This window comes from Dermochelys coriacea, chromosome 15 (assembly GCF_009764565.3).
Source record: "Dermochelys coriacea isolate rDerCor1 chromosome 15, rDerCor1.pri.v4, whole genome shotgun sequence".
Classification (NCBI taxonomy): Eukaryota; Metazoa; Chordata; order Testudines; family Dermochelyidae; genus Dermochelys; species Dermochelys coriacea.
In genome coordinates this window covers 24,164,956-24,182,541 of record NC_050082.1, presented here as the reverse complement: position 1 = coordinate 24,182,541, position 17,586 = coordinate 24,164,956, and the positions used below count along the sequence as shown (strand labels likewise).

Below are 17,586 nucleotides of genomic sequence, written 5' to 3'. Positions count from 1 at the left end.
GCAATAAATTTATGTTTTATTTTTGATATATTCTTCTGAATTATACGTACTTGATTTGTTTTTTTCTTTCATATATATAATACACACATACATATATACACACACACACACACACACACAAAAATAGTGTACGTTGTGTAATTTGTTCTTTTTTTAAAGTTCAGATAACTGAGATAAGGGGCAGGATGAAACGTAACCAACTGAGTGGAGCATAGAAACGTAAACTGGCGGAAACAAAAAACTAGTGAAATTTTCCAAAATCTTCCAAAGCTGACATTTTTCAAAGCGAATCCATTAGAAGCAACATCTTCTCTCAGTACCACAGACATCATTCCAAAACCTGTAGTTGGTGTTTCAAAGACTGACCCTTCTTCTATTGGTGAAACGAACACCATTCCAGAACATGAAGAAAAAAGTACTTGTGGCACCTTAGAGACTAACACATTTATTTGAGCATAAGCTTTCGTGAGCTACAGCTCACTTCATCGGATGCAGATGAACATCTGGATGTGTCAGAGACTGTAACTGATCATCCTACTCCTGGTGGTAAAACAGACATTGTTCTAGAAGGTGTGCATGTGTCCGAGACTGAACCTGCTCATGCTGTAAATAATAGGAGAAAAGATCCTGATATCTGGGTTGATTTCAGTACCGATGATGTAGCTTACTGGATAGATCGTGGATCAAATGACTGTCAACACCACACTGGGTCATTTGAGAAATCAAGTCAGACTTTTACCAATGGCAAACAAACAAGATATTGTCCACAAAAAATACTTTTCAGCATGAAAGTGAATGGTGAGAAATACACTCAAGAATGGCTACTGTATTCACCATCAACAGGGTCTGTATACTGTTTTGTTTGCAAACTTTTTGCATATAAACCTTCAACATCCCAGTTTGCTGCAGATGGATTTAGTGACTGGTGGAATACTGTTTTAATTGAACAACATGAAAATAGCACTACTCACAGAGATTCAATGTTGACATATTTAAATCAAAGACAAGGCTTTGGATTGACACAAAATTTGGAAGAACAAATTAAAGGGGAGCGTGTTATAGCTGTTCTTCAAACATTAGCTGAACATGGTCTGCCTTTCCGGAGATCTAATGATATATTTGGATCATTGCAGAATAGAAATTTCTTGGGATTGTTGGAGCTTGTGGCTCAGTTTGACCCATTTTTAGCAGGCCATATCTCAAAATATGGGAATGCTGGCAAAGGTAACCCATCATACTTATCCAAGACAATATGTGATGAACTCATTGGTCTAATGAGTGACAAAGTTCGTTCAGCTATTGTGGATGAAATAAGTACTGCTGGGTACTTCAGTTTATCTGTCGACTCTACACCTGATCTTTCACATATTGATCAATTGAGTATTGTACTAAGATATGTGTCTCCCACAGATGGAAAACCAGTTGAACGATTTATAACATTCCTCAATTTGAAAAGCCACACTGGTGACGAAATGGCAAATCAAGTACTGCATTATCTGTGCCAAGTTTGCAAAACAGATTTCTCAAAGTGCAGAGGTCAATCTTATGACAACGCTGCCAATATGTCCGGGTGTTATCCTGGAATGCAGAAGAAGCTTTTAGAACAGAACAAATATGTCATATTCATACCATGTGCTGCACACTCTCTCAATCTTGTTGGCCGTAGTGCTGTTGATTGTTGTCCAGTGGCAGTAAGTTTTTTTTCAACAGTCCAGTTACTTTATACATTTTTCTCTGCCTCAACACACCGATGGGCAGTTCTTAAAACATATTTGGGCAATGATCGTGTGTTGAAATCTCTTTCTAATACTCACTGGGAGGCACATGCAGTGGCAACAAGTGCAATTCTGGAGTCCTACTCAAAGATTGTGGATGCATTAGAAAGTATAGCTGAAGACCAATCACAAAAGGGAGAAACTATATGAGAGGCAGAAAACATTGCAAACAAGATGCAAGAACTAGAATTTGTATTCATGTTGACCATGTGGAATGAAATTTTACAACACTTTTACCACACATGTCAAGCTCTCCAAGAAAAAGAATTGGATTTGAAAACATGTGCAGACCTCTGTCAATTATTAGAAGATCACTTGCACACTTTGAGGAATGATTTAGAAAGATTTAAAGACATATCAAAAGATATCTTGCCTGATATTAACTACAAAGAAGCCCAGTCCTGCAAGTCAATCAGGATAAAACAAGCAAATGATAGCAGTGCAACAGAAACAGCATTGAATCCTAGAGACAAATTTCGCGTATCTACTTACTACGCTATAATTGATACACTTGAAGCTCATATGAAGAGGAGAGGTGAAGTGTACAAAGAAGCATCAAGTAGACTTTCTTTTCTAAACGATATGGACTTATCTGATGAACAATATTCACAAGGTTCCCAAAAGCTAGTTGAGTCATACCCTGTTGACTTGAACATGAATCTCTGTGGAGAAGTATGGCAGTTCCACTGTTATATGTGTGGAAAGTTTAATGAAACAGGAAAAATGAAATTCAGTCACATTGAGCTTCATGACACAATACTGAAAGACGGAATACAATGCATATATCCAAATGTAGAGATAGCACTACGTATTTTTCTAACATTGATGATTACTAACTGCTCCGCAAAACGCTCTTTTTCTCAGCTGAAAAGAATAAAAAACCCTCAGAGAACAACAATGTGTCAGGACAGACTTGATTCACTTTCCCTATTATGTATGGAAGCGGACATGCTTCGTTGAGTCAGCTTCGATGAATTTATCCAGAACTTTACAATCAGAAAATCTAGAAAGAAGCCATTTTAATTTCAGCATACATGTAAGTTTTGTGTCATTTTGAAAAATAAAATTTTATTTAACGGTATAGTATTGTTTTTATTTTGAATTACATATGGGGGGGCACCATAATCTTTTCAGTGCTTAGGGCCTCTAAAAATCTTAATTCGGCCCTGTTCTCACTTATCGTTGAGTCAGGAATAGCATTAGAATAGCCATTCTGGTGCAAATGACCAGAAGTCACACATAGAAATATGTATTAAGTTAAATCAACTTTTCCTAACCTCTCTTTCCTTCCACCCCCCTGCCCTACCTCCCCAAAAAAAAGTTCAGCTTGAGTTTGATGTAGTAGTGTGGGTCAGTTATTAGAGCTGCACTGGATCACTCATAACCTAGGAGAGGGAAACAATTGGGCCTGATTTACCCCTCACTTTAAACTAATATAAACCCACTGGCTTCAAGGGAGCTGAGATGTGCCTGCTTTTCACTGAGATTGAATCAACCCCATTTATTTAGCCATCAAGCAAGAATGTAATTGTGTACCTTCCATTAATATTACTGACAGGAGACATGGCTGTATCCCTGCACAACATCAGACTGAACATTTCTCTGTCTTGTGGCCCAATATTTGCATTCTTTACGCACCCAAACCTCCCATTAATTTTTAATGCAATGGGAGTTTTGCACGAGTAAAGAATGCAGCTTGAGGGTCTAATCCATTGCTTATTAAAGCCAGTGAGAGTCTTTCCACTGACTTTAATGCGCATTGGGTCAGGTCTTGAATGTATAGCATCGTACCAGGTATTCAAAGTGCACTCTTGTAAATTCATACCTCAGTCATTCCCAAAGTTGGATGTTTGTAGGGACCCAGGCCAGTGCCCCTTTTGTGTGTAATATCCGACTCCTTAGTCAGAAATGCTTGTCACAGTTCCTGGCTTGGCAGCATCAGAGTTATTCACACTGTAAATTCCCTCAGTGCAGTTCATTAAAATAATTGCAGTACTATTAACATCATACACTAGAGCAACTTGGAAAGAAAATGAAAGTGAGCTAGACCCAGATGATCAATCATGCATTTTACTGACAATGTCTTTATATGAGTTATTTTCATTGGGAATATACACCTAATAAATGCTCAGGTTGCTTGTTTTTCCACAGTTAGTTCCATTGTAAGGGCCATTAGTTCCTGTACAATGGTGATTTAAAGCTGAAAACCTATTGTGCTGTGCACCAAAAGATAGATTAACAAATCTGCTTCCACAAAGGTTTGCTGTAACTCCGATAGGAAAATTGGATTAAGCTTCAATTTTGCGTGGCAAGTATTTGGGCTCCTGTTATTTTCTATTCGAGAACTATTAGGGACTTTGGGGTGTTGGGGACTGGATGGCTCAGAAGGCTGGGAATGAGATCCGGAACTTTTCATCTCCAGGTCGTCAACTCAAGCCCAGTCTATCAGATAATGTTAGTGGTTTCAGTTCAGTTCCCAGTGGACAGATGCCCATATCTCAAAACCCACAATAGTTAAAACTTGGTTGGCAGTCTGAGCACAGTTTGAGTGGGTTTTAGTGAATAGACAAGCCAGTCAAGAATCACCAGATGTGGGAAGAGGCACATTTGCTGGGCAAAGCTTGCCAAGTCACTGACTATGCTGGTCCAGTTCTGTAGGCGGAGGACTTCAGCTTCCAAGAACATCATTCTGGCACTAGCATCAAAGTCTCTCCCTTTCTCTCCTTATTGCAAAGACCTAAACAGCCAGGACTCCCAAAGCTGGATGAGACAGTTACTTGGGACCAGGCATATAACGACCATGTATGATTGAACTCTGCTTAAAAAAAAAAAAAGCCGAACTGTGTAGAACTGGAAATGTGGCCTTCGTGCCTCATTCAGTGACCTGTAAGACATAAGATACAAACGTCCCATATCTTAAAAGCCAGGATGCAAAGCTCTAGGCTCTCTCTGGCCAAGGAAGATGGTGAGGTCATCAAAAGACCACCTTTGATTTGAGAGTGGGAACCAAAGGCCATGTTTAGTTTGGAGAGAGCCTCTTGGTAGAAGTTAGCTTTTCAATCACCATCTCACCCTAATATGCACAGATCCTTTTCTTGCCCTACCTGGTTCTAGCCCATAATGTGTCCGTGCCGCTTCTCCTCTTCCACAGAGCCAGACCTGTAACAGGCATTCCAGAACACGCTGCTCCCCCTTCCCAGCCTCAGTCCAGTAGCTCAATGTCAGTGACCACAAAGCACCTGGAAAAGAAATATATTTGCCATTATAGGTGTGTGAACCAGGGGTGCGTGGGGTGCTGCTGCACCCTCAGGTTTTGCGCGGGGTTCTGCTTCTGGACCCCTACTCGGAATCTTGGCTGCTGCCCCAGCTCTGCTCCAGACCCTGTACACAGAGTCCTGGCTGCCAGCCCCAAGTCCAGCGCTCTGCTCCTGGCCCCCATGTGGGGTCCTGGCTGCCGCCCCACAGCTGGGACTGAACTCCCGGCCCCCGGAACTGAACTCCCGGCCCCACACACAGGATCCCAGATGCCGGCCCCCTTAGCCCTGTCCAGGTCCCCCCCCCATCCCCTAGACACAGCCCCGCTCCTGGCCCCAGCTCGGGGGAGTGGGAGGGAGGGCGCAGACAGGGGTAAGGGGGATGGCTTTCAGCACCCCCACTAGTAAACATGTTCCAGTGCCACTGTTTGCCATTTCCTGTGACATCACAGGAGGAAGGTGCTTGTCATAAATAAAAGACAAATGCAATGTCACCTCCATATGCTGGTTGGCATAAAAGCTATATTAGACTCTATGACAGCAATTAACCGTTGATCTCAAGTTTTTCAGCCTTGAAGACCCTTGTCGGTGTTTTAAATGTCTCCCTCCATTCACCTGGCACCTTCCATTTAAAAAGGAACATAAAACCCAAATCCGAAATGGACTTAATTTTCTTTACTAGAATTGTTCTTTCCACAATCACATATTTCTTGCATTTTAAAAATTGCAGTTTTGGAGAAAATCTTCATCTGGGAAACTATTTACTTTTCGAAAGGGAGCTGAATTTGTCAAGGTAGTTTTTGGCGTGTTCCTGGTATCGCTTGTTTTTCTTTGAGCAGTCCTAGAACAGAAGCTTCCTTCCCACTGAGATATTTTTCCCTTGCTTGTCACAAAACTAAGTAGGCTAGAAAAACAGAAGTGGGAAACACAGTCTATGGCGATGAATCAGGCAGTCCAAGCAGTACTGCAGGAAGCCATCCAGGGGCGTGTTTGCTCTGAATTGAGATATATCAGAGGGACGGCAGCCATTAGTTCAGACATTTTAGCAAGCTCAGCGTTACCCTCATGATCTCCTGGCTTCTCCTTTAGGATTTTACTGCTTTGTACTATTTAATCATAAAGGTTTAGGGTACAGGTTTCCCCTTTTACAATATTCCCGCACAGTAGAGTCAATGTTTTATTTGTGAATGAAAAGAGAACATCAACTGGAAAAGCTGTAGAAACATGAACCATGCTATTTAAAAAGACGAGTCTTTTGAGATGCCACACCCTGGGTTAGATAACTTAGTTGATCATTACTTTATTAATTTTTAATGATAAACAAGCCAAATAAGTCCAGTTATCCAACCTGCATTTTAACAACGGCATGTCTTTCATGCTCTTGCTGGAGGGTTTGGTAATGAAAAGGAACGCATGGCCTGGGAAGAGGTTGGCACTAAATCCATTTCAGATCTAAATTCAACTCTGATTCTGTACACATCTAGTTTCTGGTCTTTTCAAAAGTGCTGGAAGCCTGGAGCTCCCACTGACTTCAGTGGAACACCTCTGGAAATCAGGCTGATAAACGTTGAGGAGAAACGCCCTCACAATCTACCAGCTACCCCATTATAGCCAAGAAAGTGATCTACCTCTTTACATCTAATGCCATTGTTAGCCGTACTTTATCTGCAATGGGAAGGGAGCGATTGCTCAGCTATTATCTTCTTTGTGTCAGACCTTGCTTTGTGTAATAATAGACACAATACATTAATCAGTTTTAATAGATAAATAGTGCTGCAGGGTCCATCACGGACCAGCAAACGACGCCAAAGAAGGAGCAGCAAGGGAAAGAAACACTACAGATGGCCATTCCAAGAAGCCCAAACTTAAAACAGCAGGAGATTAGAGCGCTCAGGGATTAATAATGGGATACAGAGACGCTGACCTCTAGCTTCCCAGTTTGAATCCAGCCTCAGTTGGTCATGAGTGACCAAAAGTCCTTGTTTACTGGCTATTTGATGGACGACATGAGATAAGTTGGCAGTCAAATGCCTGCCTCACAAAACCATGAGACTGCCTGGCTGCTTCAGCAGAGAGGCCAAGAACTGAATGGAGACTGAACTAACCCATCTCCCGGAGCCTAAACCCGCTGAAATCCACAGCCTTTGCATTGACTCTCCAGGATTGTGGATCAGGCCCATGGTCCCACAAAGGAAAAGGCACATGGGGAAAGGGATGGCATGCAGGCAGTTAGCACCGCCAATGCTGGACCTGTTGTGGCTCGGCAGAGGACTTCACCCTGCAAGTGTGTCAGTGCAGCACGTCCCCCAGGCATGGCACTGAATTCACAGTAAGCCAGCAGAACCTATCAAAGGTACTTATATGCCCTCCCAGCACCATTGTATCTGAGCATCTCATACTCTTTTAATGTAGTTATCGTCACAGCACCCCTGAAAGGTAGGGCAGTGGCATTATCCCCATTGCACAAATGGGAAACTGAGGCACAGAGAAACTAAGTGACTTGCCCAAGGTCACACAAGAGGTCTGTGGCAGAGCAGGGATTTGAACCTAGATCTTCCAAGTCTTAGGTTAGTACCCTAACTAATGGGCCACCCTTCCTCTTGAATGAACAGGCCCCTTCACATGGGCTGTCTGTACATCAGGCAGCACTTTAGTTCTGTGTCTTTTGAAATGGTTTAATGGTTCAAGCCTGGCTGTGGCACTTTAATCTCCAGGTTTGGTGTGAGAGTGAAAGCATTCAGGTTGCGTTGTGCTCCCATCTAACGGGCAGGAGAACAGTGCAGAAATCTAAAACACATGAGTGTATTCACAGGCAAACAAAAGGGGGGTGGTTTTTCTAAGAAATTTTTTCCATGTAAAAGAATTCATGCTCTCCCTTTCGACTATCATTGTTAAAATGATGGCCTCGCGAGCCTGAAATTTAACACCTTATCTGCACTTGGTAACTCCTGATTTATGGATGCTTTTGCTGTTGATTATCCTCCAAGATAACAGCACAGCAATTCTGACAGAGAAGTGGAGGAAATTTCACAGGCTAACTGGCAGGAGCCTTTGCTGGTGCTTTGGAAGGTGTACTTTGACCTGAGCATGTAATAGTATATGGGTCTTCAGTAAACACTGTCTGCAGTCAATTGGCAATCGCATATTCTCCTCTGAGGGCCTGATCCAAAGTCCAATGAAGTGAATGGAAGTCTTTCCATTGACGTCAATGGGCTTTGGATCAGGCATGTACTCTGGAATGTAGCTTTCCCTTATTTTATGTGTTGGCTGCAGAATGAACTGTATAGACTGCTGCAATCAAAACTCAGAACAAGGCACTCTGCCCAGCTAACTTTAAGGAAGTTATTTAAAGATAATCCTCTCTTGCCAAAGTAACATTTCACATCTTGTCTTTGACTGTGTATGTTGGCAGCATCTTTACTGTATTTACGTTAAGTCCAGAACAATAGAAGGGAGTTTGTTTCCTTTTTACTTGACTTTCTACGATGGGGTGCTAGGCAGACCATTTGGGATCCTAAAGGGAACCTCATGATCTTGATCTTTCCCACCTGCTCCCCCCCGCACCCATTTGCCTCAAGTGAGATGACATTTACCTGATGAAGGGGGAAGCTTCCCAGAGGAATCATCACAGGTGCTCAAAGAGAAGAAGTCCGTATGTATGGTGAGTAGGACGGTAATAGGGCGGCTGTGGATGTGTTGGAGAGATCCTTTCTCTGCTCTTTGAGGCCCAAGTGTATATTTTGTTTTGCTTCTTTCTAGCTTGTGGACTCTGCTTGTCCAAGCAGCCAAGAGCTGAAGACCTTGCCTTGCTAGAGTTTCTGTTATGGGGGCTGCCTAAAAAGAAAGCAATGGCCCTGTTTATGAAAGAAGGGGCTTTTATTTCCTGTTGAACTGCATCGGCTAGTTTGGGAGAATGAGCTCTGCCCTGCTGTCCTGCACGGGGCGCTCTATCTCTATGCCTTTTCCAGGTCAAACACTACAAGCGCCTGCTCCTCCATTGCCATGCAGCTTGTGCCATCACGGGTCCAGTGTCGAGCAAGTGTAAATAAACCACCATCCTGATTCAGTGACGTCTCACACTCACTTTGCACTGGTGCACACAACTCCACAAGGTGCACCACCAGGAAGAATCAGACCCAACATACTGTACTCCTAGTCTTGTCCAATCCTGTTGTTTGCACATAGAGCTACACCCTCTTGGCTCCAGCCATGCTGATATTTCAGACCTACAGCACCTTGGAATATTATTCACAGGAGCACATCAAACGACAGCTGAGACACACGCTCCACCTTTTCAAAGGGAAACAAAGATCGCTATGTCCAAGAGTGGTTTAAGTCGTGTCATAAATATAAAGGGAAGTGTAAACACCTTTAAAATCCCTCCTGGCCAGAGGAAAAACCTGTAAAGGATTAAGAAGCTAGGATAAACTCACTGGCAGCTGGCCAAAATGACCAATGGGGAGACAAGATACTTTCAAAAGCTGGGGGGAGGGAGAAACAAAGCCTCTCTCTCTCTGTCTGTGTGATGCTTTTGCCGGGGACAGAACAGGAATGGAGTCTTAGAATTTAGTAAGTAATCTAGCTAGATATGCGTTAGATTCTGTTTTCTTTAAACGGCTGAGAAAATAAGCTGTGCTGAATGGAATGTAGATTCCTGCTTTTGTGTCTTTTTGTAACTTAAGGTTTTGCATCTAATTACCCGGTAAGGTATTTACCATCCTGATTTTACAGAGGTGATTCTTTTACTTTTTCTTCTATTAAAATTCTTCTTTTAAGAATCTGAATGCTTTTTCATTGTTCTTAAGATCCAAGGGTTTGTGTCTGTGTTCACCTATGCAAATTGGTGAGGATTTTTATCAAACCTTCCCCAGGAAAGGGGGTGTAAGGTTTGGGAGGATTTTGGGGGGAAAGACGTTTCCAAACGGGCTCTTTCCCAGTTGTATACCTGTTAGATGGTTGGTGGTGGCAGCGATAAAGTACAAGGGAAAAAGGTAAAATAGTTTGTACCTTGGGGAAGTTTTAACCTAAGCTGGTAAAAGTAAGCTTAGGAGGTTTTCATGCAGGTCCCCACATCTGTACCCTAGAGTTCAGAGTGGGGAAGGAACCTTGACAAGTCGTTTTTATTGGGACTAGTTATGTTATGGGTGTTCCCAAAGGATCTAGTTTAATGGTGAGCCGTAATGGAAATTCCTAACATTCTTAACATTTTGCCACCCAGCCTGCTTCAGGAAAAGTCCTGATGTCGATGTTTGTATCATTTCTTTTTCTTTCCTAACCATATTTGTCTATCAAGGCTGGCAGCAGGAGTAGGAAATTTAGCACGTGATATTGACATTCTGCCATGTAAGCAGGGCTGCAATCTTAATACACTAAAATTGAGCTGATAGACTAGCTAGAGAAATAAGAGAGACAGTGTTTAAGGTCTGTTTTTTCAGCAAGGTGAGGCATGCCAACATGCATATACAATTTTGTGCAAATAATCACAGCAAATCGGGTTTTGTTCATATACTTGTTCCTACCCTGGACCAGATTCTTGGCAGCAACCAGCTCTCTCCTGAGTGGCAAAAACAGAGAGAAGTGTGCAAGCACCCACTTTGTGGATGCAATCATGGTAATTTTGCATGCACAAATTCAACATGCAAGTGTGCACATGTGCCTTTGTACACATGCAATTGCACACCTGACCTTTCAAAAACTAGGTCCTGGGGCTGCGATATGCCAAACTGCCTATGGCACTTGAGTGCCCATTTCCCATTGACTTTGGCAATAACTGAATGTTCAACTCCTTTAGGGTAGTGTTGGAAAATCTCAGCCTTAATGTCTCATCTAAGAGACAGACACACAGTAAACTGCATGGATCTAGATATGCCTCCCTTGTGTGACTTAGCCTGCTTAGTTTCTTTCCAAACTGGATTTTATAAACCCTCTCAGAGCAATGTAGAGAGTCAAGTTTAAGAAAACAAAGTTAAGAGGGGGGAGTCTGGGAAAGACATTTTTGTTTAAGGCACACAAAAAACCCCAGCCCTAAACAAAAAACCAACCAGCGTTTTACAGAAATATAATCACATGGGTAGCACAGATGACAAATGGACTCCTCTGATCTCATGCAGATCCTCAGAGCTTCACTCCAAGAAGCGGGTCCAGATTCTGATTTTGATGTAAATACAGAGTAACGCTAATGATGCCAATGGACCAATCTCTGCACTCAGACACACTATGAACTACACTGACTTCAACTGATTTCCTCTGGCTTTATGCAAGTGTCCCTGCAGGCTGAATTTGACCTAACAAATAGCTTGTTTTAGACTGGACTAGGCTCAGAGTCTGGCCACAATCTTTATAAGAGAATCCCCCCAAATGCAAGAATTCCCTCCTTCTGACAAAGAAGGGGGGGGTGTGGGTGGCGTACAAAAGCATGAAACAAAGAATCAGAAAGGTGGCTTAGTTCCCAGGCTGCAATTACCCAAGTGCCTTGGTACTTGCCATTAACGCAATCTACTGGAGGCTAGATTACAGCGCCAAAGAGTTATACTTCCAAACTAAAGGCTTGTTGTTGTTGTTGCCTCTCTGTGGTATTCACAGGCTGCTGTTTATGCCAGAGCTGGCTGCTTGACTCAGGTGCTTCCCTTTACTAATTAAACACAGCCAGGTGGCCTGCAATCTCTCTTCCTGCCCAGCAGCTTGGTCAGACTTGCAAAATCATCCTCACGCTTTAGACTGATGTGGCACCACTTAGCCTGAAGGAGTCCAATGCAACTGACAAACTATAGGACTGCTTTATGTTGGGAGCAACCAAAGGCCTCAGTTAGGATTGGAACACTGTTGTGCTGGGACACAGAAGAGAATATAGCCCATGCTATAAAGACTCAACATTGAAATAATCAAGACAGATTAAAGGTGCGGGAAAGGGACCTAACATAGAGAATGAGCAGGGTGATGGTTGGTACCGCAGGGTTTTTTATTGCTATTATGGGGGCCAGAGTGGATGGGAGGCGACAGGTCACGGGAAGAATTAATAGAAGCACGGGAGTATGGAAACAAAGGAAGGCAGTGAAGGGGAAGAGAGGGAGAGGTGTATGGTGGGCGGTGGAGGGACCATGATGGGGAGATGTGTGGGAGGAGAAAGCTGAGCCTATTTCTCATCTCCCACCAGTGTAAATCAGGAGTCACTCCACTGACCTGGTGTGAAACTGGTATAAGGCAGAGGAGAATCAGCACTTTTATACTTACAGTCCTGCTGAGGGCAGCCACCAGCTGGAAAGAGAACAGCCAGTACATTGCAAAATACCCCACAGAAAGGGAGAAATTTTTCCAAGGACATGGGGCAAAGATCTGTCACTTACACGCAATGGTCCTTGAGATCTTTAATGTCCATGCAGAAAAGAATGGACCTGGGCTTGTAAGGTCTTGTCTGAAAATCCCACACACAACGGCATGGAACTCAGTAGACAGACCCTCAGCTGATGCAATGCGTGTGGCTCCCCTGACTTCACTGGAGCTAGGACCGCTTACGCCAGATGTGAATCTCACCTATATGAACTTATGAACCAAGCAGCGTTTCAGTTCCATTCTGCTGTAACCTGCATACACTTGAAAGGCCCTTCCAGCATCAGACTCATCTGATTGGTGTAGTAAGGGTCTGATCCAGAGCGACACTGAGTACTGGCAGCTCCTAACGACGTGGGGGTGCTCAGTACTTCTCAGGATCAGGCCCTATGTTGTTTTTCTCAGTGAAACCAGCTGATGAAGAAAAACAACAGGGGATTGCAAGAATGTATAGTTTACAAAGACTAACTTAATAACGGCTGCTAAAAACGCATCGCCAACTGAGGTGGAAATAATAGCTGTGGGCCATGTGACAAATGCGGCTTTTCTTGGAGGTTTGCTGATTTGCTGCTTTTTTATTATTTTGTACTCCCATTCCCTGCTAACTAAGGTCACTCTTTCAGAAGCACTGGTGGTGGGGCACGCTGCTGTGCCACCGCCTGTCTCTTTAGGACACTGTTGCCCATTGTGCCGGCTGCACACAGCCATTTTGGAAAACTTCCCTCCATTCTCTTCCTTCCTCTTGGTTCAATCACACCAGTCAGGGCCCAATGCCCCTGCTCCTTCCTGCCTTCCAAGCCATAACTTGGAAACGTAACACTCCTGGCGTTACAACTCTCTAAACCGGCAAGAGGGAGCATTTTCTCAGGTGCCCACAGGTTCCTTGAGGTGCCCTACTTCTGATGTCACCATGCTGAAAAGATATTCTTAAAGCTGGAGCTATGACAATTTCCACTATCTATATAACAGCCCCTAGCTGTTCTTCATATTTTGGTGGACACCATACAATACCTGTCTACCTGTATGCCGTATTCATGTCTCTCTGAAGCAAACCCTGAAGTCCTTCTTGAGTCTGGATTCTGGCAAATATTCATCTAATAATGACCCAAAGATGCCAAGCAGAAGACTGTGATGGCCATGGATTTTGTCTACACTTTGAAACGCCCGGCTCGCCCATGCTAAAGATTCGGTGACTAGGTTTCCTTCCACTTTAAAACCAAAACATCATTAAGATACATACCTTCCACCTTCCGCAATGGATGTGGTACTAGTCCTACAGACAGCTGCCTCCACTACATGATCCCGAGTCATCCTCAGCGCACAGGCCATCCAGTTTACCGAATGAGGCAGGGGCTCTGGAAAAAAATAGCATGGGATCATGTAAAGAAAGACTGTCTCATAATGCATATGCACGGTTCTTTCTCATAGAGATAGCAAAGATAACTGTTAAAGCCTGAAGTACATTCTCTGTGCTTCCTCGGGCAACTCTCTCATTTAAGGCAGCACAAGCGCTGCCTGAATGTTGCCCAATGTTGTTTCACTTCTTGGCAGGCTCAGCTGATGCCTCATGGGAGAAAACTACAGGCGACCGAGTGGCCAAAGAGAACATCCAGGCTAACCTAGTGAATCTCCCAGATGAGGCAGCCCGTGCAATAGACACAAGAGCAACACAGATGCAGGGGACCTTGTTAAGTGGCTTACTGTCACCAGGCACAGGTAAAAGTCTTCTGGATAATGCTGTCAACCAGCATCGATCCACACTGGTCCCTTTTTGTCATGTCTTGAAGACTGCGATGAAAATGGCTTCTTTAACCAGGTCCCACCCAGTTGAGACACAGGACACAGCTTCAGGATGACAGCTCCATTGAAACATAGGCAATCCATAACAGGAGAAACTGTCTCCCTCACCCCTTCTCCATAGCCCAAGTTCTTTGTCTCACTCCCTTTGCCCTTCACACAGCCTTGCACAGAACCATGCTTGCTCTTGCCAGTACAGACTCACCAGTTCAGGAGGGTGGGTTGATGACAGGCCGCATTGGGCTAACCAGTTGAATGTTCAAGGGAGTTAGCGTGCCAGGGGATCCTCTAACTCCATAGGTGGTAAGCCAAGGCCTAATTTATGGCCATTGTGACCTTCAGCCCCCCTTTGACATTTGCAGATCAGCTCCATTCTGTGTGAGACATTAAAGCTCTTACAGTAATAGGCTTTAAATCACTCTGCACTACCAGATGATTGGCTGGGTTTGATGAACGGGTCAGAGGTAATAATTCACTGAGGTTATTGTGTGGGCTGCTTGCTGGCTATTTGACATTTATAAATCAGCTACATTTTTCTGCACTGCTCAGTGCATACAAATCACTATAGTTAATCTGAGAGAGGCACTTCATTTCAGCCAAGAGTGGCTTTGGGCGTCCTTGGCCTTTGTTTTTACCTGAACTTGAATAAACCTAATCAAATCTAGTTTTACTGACAGCCAAGTTCCTCTACCACCACCCAAACGGACTGGCGGCGACTGGAGGGGACCGTGCAGGAGCATGGCTCGTTTGAGGTCAGACTCTGCCTTCCTTTACTCACACTGAGTAGTTTACTGCACTAAAGTCACACCAACAACTCAAGGAGGCTGAAGTCAGTGGGCTGATTCTGAACTCAGGGACACCAGAGTAAATCAGGAGCAGCGCCAGTAAAGTTGATGGAGTTATATGAGTATAAAACTGGGGTACGGAGTAAGGGCCAGATTTGTAAAAGTATTAAGCTGCCAAAATACCATTGGTTTAAATGGGAGTTAGACACCTAGGTGTGTTTGAACAGCCCAGTAGGTACTACCTGACATATCAGGTGCCCAAATAGCGTTAAAAACCTGTCCGTAAGGCATTACTCAATGTGGGTAAGGGTGGCAGAACCGGCCCGTGGAGAGTAAAAATCAAAGTCATGCTGTACTAAAAAAAAAGTCCTCCTGGAAGCAGCAGGCCAGGTCCTTAACCTACCAAGTCAAACCAAATGATTTGTTTTATGTTGCAGCCTCTCTCTCTTCCCCAACTATTAGCATCTAGCTCCGGTCCAGATCCTACAAACCATCAGTACCAGACATAGTCCATACTATGATAATTAGCCCCCTTACTTGTTATTCCAATTTACAGAAACATCTCCTTGTGGGTTGTGCCTTACCATAGTGCCAAGTGGCTCAATCAAGGCCCTGGGTGGGCCCCATCGTGCTGTGCATCATTAGGTCCAAGGTGTGACATCCTTACTCAAAGCGAACAGTCCCGTTGAATTCAACAGGCCTGCTCGCGAGGCGAGGGCCTGTTCTAAAGGGCCTGAAAGCTGGTCTGTATAATCAGCAGGCCCTGCCCCAAATTTCTCACAATCTAGATTATGCACAGATGCAAAAGGTGCCTGAGGAACATACGCAGCAGGAGGACAAGGTAATGTGGTGCAATAAGCAGCAGTCTCAGGTTGGCTAAGCAGGTGATGGCTACCTAATGCCAGCTCCTCCTAGCCCCCCCCCTTCAAGGTGTACACTGACACACATTCGCTCCATACTGTAAGCTGTAAGAAAACCGATTCTGCAGTTTCTCTTTGCAGAAACTAGGTGAAAATAAAAGCTTTCCCTCCTGCGCTGGATTGGTTTTCTGAGTTTTTGGAATGGTCACAACCCCCGGTGTAGCCGCAGACATCAGAAGGAGTTTGTCCTGACGGTGTAGGAATACACTACCCCAAACAATGGGAAGCATTTGTCCATCGATAGCTGCAGCTACATGGGAGGGGAGGGGGAGTTAGGTAAGCACAGTTAAGGCACACAATGTGTGGCTTGTGGCCAGTCCTGACCTATATCGCTGTGGTTACCTAACTTTTCATGGTAGCCCCAGTCTGGGTATCCAAAGGGTCGAAGTGCTGGGGCACCCTAATGTTACAGCCCTGGCATGTGGCAGGTCAGCACCTCAGCTGATGTAAATTAGCGTTGCCTCAATAAAGTCAAGGGCCTGGTGTAGCTTTCGGCCCGCTGGGGATCTTCCCCAGGACAGGCTAGGGCAGCGGCTCCCACCTTCAGGAAACCAGCCTGCCATATGTTGTTAAAGGCCCATTTTCCAAGCACCATCCCCAGCTTCTCCCCCAGTCCTCTTCGGGAAATGCTGCTCTCAGAGCCGCTCTCCGGCCCACTGGGCAATGCCCAGCCCTGCAGATGGGTCTATAAATAAGAACGCCGGCAAGTGTAGGGGGTAGATGGATGAGGGTCAGAGGGAGCCCCCCCCCCCCAAAAAAAGCCTGGAGGCTGCAGGGGCAGGGTGTGTTGGCCTTGCCTGAGCCAGTAGCAATGCACAGCACCGCAAAAGCCAGCGAGGGGGCTGCGAGAAGCCCGTTCCCCTGCGGGGGAAGTGACTGGAGACGCACAGAAGCGGGGAGGAGGCTGGGGTTCGGGAGGGCCCCTTGGTTCTCCACCCACCCCATTAAGCTAAACCAGCGAGCGGCAGGAGGCGGGGAGAACCAGCGCGAGCGGCAGGATTTCCCCAGGACCGCTCCGGCGGCGGCCCCCGAGCGCAGGACCCGGCGAGCCCTCCCTGGCGGCCGGCGCTGGGGCGCGCCCAGACCGCCGCCGAGCCAGTTCCGAGCGCTCGGTGCGGCCGGGCCGGTGCCGCGGGGGACGGCTCGCTGCACCGCACGTAAACGGCCGCGGCTTGCGCTCGGCTCCGCGCCTCCCGCCGGCTCTCCGGCCGCCCCCGGCCTTCGGCGGCGGGGTGCGGGGCTCCGGGGGGGGGCGGTTCGTAACTTCGCAAACGCACGAGGGACGCTCGCTCGCTCGCCCGCCCCACCCGGGGGGGACTCTCCAGCACTGAGCGCCGGCTCCCGGGTGGGCTCGCCGGGGGGAGCCGGGGGGCAGCCGCCTGCCCCGTGCCCCCGTCGTGGCTGCCGGGCGCGTTGGGGGCGCAGCAGGAAGGAAGCGTGGTCAAGCCAAGCACAGTACGGGGGGGCACCAACCCCCAACCCGGCTCCGCTTCACTCCTGGCTTGGCCCGGCGAGGCAGCCGGGGTTCGATCCGGGCCCCCCTCCCCCGGCACCCCCGGCGTGCGGAGAGCGAGGCGAGGGGGGCTGGGCTGGGCTAGTTTGCCCGTCTCCGAGCACAGGGGCGAATTGGAGGCGGATCCGTGCGGGGCGGAGACGGGGGCACGGCTGGGGCTGGGGCTGGAGGGGGGCGGGTCGGTGCCGTGCGTTCCCCGCGCCCTGCCCTAGTGGC

General features: G+C 46.1%; 1 long non-coding RNA gene across 1 annotated transcript; it reads right to left on the bottom strand.

Annotated features, from left to right (window-relative positions):
* Positions 1–3,052: 3,052 nt before the first annotated feature.
* LOC119843926 lies at positions 3,053–14,628 on the bottom strand. The gene is made up of 3 exons (XR_006275893.1): positions 14,358–14,628; positions 13,596–13,710; positions 3,053–5,014 (listed from the first exon to the last, which is right to left on the bottom strand). It is a non-coding gene; the product is annotated as an uncharacterized LOC119843926 (long non-coding RNA).
* Between the last annotated feature and the right edge of the window lie 2,958 nt (positions 14,629–17,586).